We start from the raw sequence: 4048 nt of genomic DNA on the forward strand, positions 1-4048 counted from the left end.
GGCAAGCTGGAGCCTATCCCAGCTGACTACGGGCGAAAGGCGGGGTACACCCTGGACAAGTCGCCAGGTCATCACAGGGCTGACACATAGACACAGACAACCATTCACACTCACATTCACACCTACGCTCAATTTAGAGTCACCAGTTAACCTAACCTGCATGTCTTTGGACTGTGGGGGAAACCGGAGCACCCGGAGGAAACCCACGCGGACACGGGGAGAACATGCAAACTCCACACAGAAAGGCCCTCGCCGGCCACGGGGCTCGAACCCAGGACCTTCTCGCTGTGAGGCGACAGCGCTAACCACTACCCCACCGTGCTGCCTCAGTTGTCGATGTTTTTATAAAAAAAAAAAACGATCTAACACTGGAACATTTTTAATTGCAGCTACACGCCTGGAGTCTTTCTCTTTTTTTAATTTTCTCTTCGCACAACCATTCAGTTGATGTCTGTCCATTTTTCATTTCTACCGCGGTTTTTATAAAATTGATACATTTCACCGTAGGTGGACTGGCTCAACTGACAGGTTGAGGAAAGGGGGGTTAATGGTCACATAGGCCACTCTTGCTCAGAATTATGATTATTGTTGTTGTTCTTATGAAATGAGTGTTCATAATGAATTACATATGACTATTTATAACCATTTTAAGTGTACAAACATTCACGAAAAATATTTTTAAAGTTTCTGTCGTGTGGTGCCCCCCCACTGGCTGTGAGTGGTTAGTGCCCCTGGGCACTGTGCCGCACATAGATATACATAGAAGACTAGATGCCTCGTCCCCGTTGCCCGTCAACGAAGTCGAACGTCCGCACATGGCGGCCATCTTACCTCAGACAGCTGGCTTACCCATTACATTGTGCTGGTAGCGATATGTACTTTTCAGATGACCGTAACTTCCTCAAATTTCAATCTATAGTCAAACGGTTTGGTTTGTTATATATATTAAAAAAACGGAAGTATGTATTTATGATATTAATGATGAATAATCATTTTATGTTTTAAAAAAATACGCATAGCTTGGCGAAAATATTTCAGTATACTACAGACTGTAAGACAGGATGCATGCTGAAATTCCTATGCTGTGAGAAGCCTAACACTGCATACTTATGGATAACTGCGGCCTTAGGACAAATAACCATACAATTTATTTCCAATTTTCAGTGAAAATATTTTTACATGTGATAGGGCCGTAGGGGAAGCTAAAGTTAAATAAACAGCTTACTCACTTGTGAAACTTCAGAAATACTTCATCCACCTCAAAAACCTAATGCACTCACATCATAGCATAATAACAAATGTAAACTCACATCATAGCATAATAACAAATGTAAACTCACATCATAGCATAATAACAAATGCACTGCCCGAGTAAGTAATAGTATAAAACAGTGACAGCGACTCATGGTAGTTTGTGACAAAAAAAGCATTTAATTAATCACATGTGGTTATACTTCCAAGGATAAAAAGATATCTTTACATTTACAAAAAGAACATTCAAAGCTGATTATCATGTCAAAGTCAATATATGTTAGCACAGAAGATTGAAATTTCATTTGACTAGGCTCCAATGTGCAGTTAAAATAAAACTAAACATACTGATATAAACATCTACAATTAAAACACACATGTCATCTTGTCATCAAACTCAGTACTTTGATTTCCTGTAAATCACAATGTGAGTGCTGGGCTGTGCTGTGCTTGCGTAAGTCTTCATACCCCTTGTCTGTGGTAAGATGGCCGCCCTGTGCGGACGTTCTGGAATAGATAGTTTTCACTGACGTCACGGCATTCCGGGGAACGCCCCCCAGCCGCCATCTTGGAGGGCAAACAAAACGGACCATCGCCACTACCGGCTACGTTATTCGGACGAATTTATGAAGTTATATAGTCAGTTTTCTAAAATAAAGATCAATGTCGGCAAAATCAAGCAAACAGAAGTATATAGATACACATCTCACGGTATGCAGCCAAACTGGCCTTGATGGGGGGAATTGACCCCTATGAAGTGGACAAAGATGCATTTTCAAGTGACTATGCAGGGCTGCCAAAGCCTGAAACTGCCAAAGCCTGAAACTGACTTCATCAAACTTTAAAGGCTGTCTGATATATACAACTTTATATATTCACAGCGCGCCTTTTGGCGGATGCCGCCTGAATCGCGCAGATCCGGGTTTTTTTTTTTTTAAGGGGGGGCATTGGAGTGTCTGATTATAATTTCAAAGTAAATTCTTTATTAAAATTACTAAATAAGCAAATCCGTTACAGTCCATGAAACAGGAAGTATAAGAATGAGAAAAAAAACAGTTTAAATTGGGAAGCTGCGCACATTTGCGCAGTCCTGCACACCGCTCAGGCTGCACAAGTGTGCGCAGCTTCCCGATTTAAACTGTTTTTTTCTCATCCTTATATCGCGGTGAGGAATCTAGTCTCATCTCATGCTCATCATCTCTAGCCGCTTATCCTTCTACAGGGTCGCAGGCAAGCTGGAGCCTATCCCAGCTGACTACGGGCGAAAGGCGGGGTACACCCTGGACAAGTCGCCAGGTCATCACAGGGCTGACACATAGACACAGACAACCATTCACACTCACATTCACACCTACGCTCAATTTAGAGTCACCAGTTAACCTAACCTGCATGTCTTTGGACTGTGGGGGAAACCGGAGCACCCGGAGGAAACCCACGCGGACACGGGGAGAACATGCAAACTCCACACAGAAAGGCCCTCGCCGGCCCCAGGGCTCGAACCCAGGACCTTCTTGCTGTGAGGCGACAGCGCTAACCACTACACCACCGTGCCGCCCGAGGAATCTAGTCTTCTATGTAAATCCATGGTGCCGCAGGCCCATACAGTTAATCAGATCTTTGTCACGGTTTTGGTTCTCAGTGTCCCGGATGGAGCTCGTATGAAAAATACGAGTGGTGTATTTCCCAGTAAAACGCTCGTGTCCATATAATATATAAGGTTATTTTTCCACTGCTATGTTTGATTTTATTTTAGTCTGCATCGCATCCTTTTTTCTTCTTAGTGAGGTGTTTCTGGAAATTACTGAAACTCAAGACACAAGTTATTTCTCTTTTATTCTTTTGAATGTTTTACAAGCCAAAAGAACAAATCTTGGAACAAACATAATCAAGTTCATAATGAATTTTTATGCCTCCGCCACCATAAGGTGCAGAAGGCATTATGTTTTCGGGTTGTCCGTCCGTCTGTCCGTGCGTCCGTCCCGAAACCTTGTGAACACAATATCTCCAAGGCAGATGAAAGGAATTTCACCAAACTTTCACCATTTGTGCATTTGGGGACAAAGATAAACTGATTAGATTTTGAGATCAAAAGGTCTAAGGTCAAGACATAGTTCGAATTACGGGGGGTACTATACCCCCCCCCCCCCCCAGGGGGCGGCACGGTGGTGTAGTGGTTAGCGCTGTCGCCTCACAGCAAGAAGGTCCTGGGTTCGAGCCCCGGGGCCGGTGAGGGCCTTTCTGTGTGGAGTTTGCATGTTCTCCCCGTGTCCGCGTGGGTTTCCTCCGGGTGCTCCGGTTTCCCCCACAGTCCAAAGACATGCAGGTTAGGTTAACTGGTGACTCTAAATTGAGCGTAGGTGTGAATGTGAGTGTGAATGGTTGTCTGTGTCTATGTGTCAGCCCTGTGATGACCTGGCGACTTGTCCAGGGTGTACCCCGCCTTTCGCCCGTAGTCAGCTGGGATAGGCTCCAGCTTGCCTGCGACCCTGTAGAAGGATAAAGCGGCTAGAGATAATGTGATGTGATGTGTGACTATACCCCCCAATGAAGACCCAGTACCAGGCACGTGCACACATAGGGCTTTAGGGGTGCTTGAGCCCCTGCCCTTTTTGCCTCGAATTAAATGTTGCCCTTTTAAAATAATAATAATAATAATAATCTCATCTCATTCATCACATTACCTCTAGCCGCTTTATCCTGTTCTACAGGGTCGCAGGCAAGCTGGAGCCTATCCCAGCTGACTACGGGCGAAAGGCGGGGTACACCCTGGACAAGTCGCCAGGTCATCACAGGGCTG

The sequence above is a fragment of the Neoarius graeffei genome, chromosome 2, assembly GCF_027579695.1.
Source record: "Neoarius graeffei isolate fNeoGra1 chromosome 2, fNeoGra1.pri, whole genome shotgun sequence".
Classification (NCBI taxonomy): domain Eukaryota; kingdom Metazoa; phylum Chordata; class Actinopteri; order Siluriformes; family Ariidae; genus Neoarius; species Neoarius graeffei.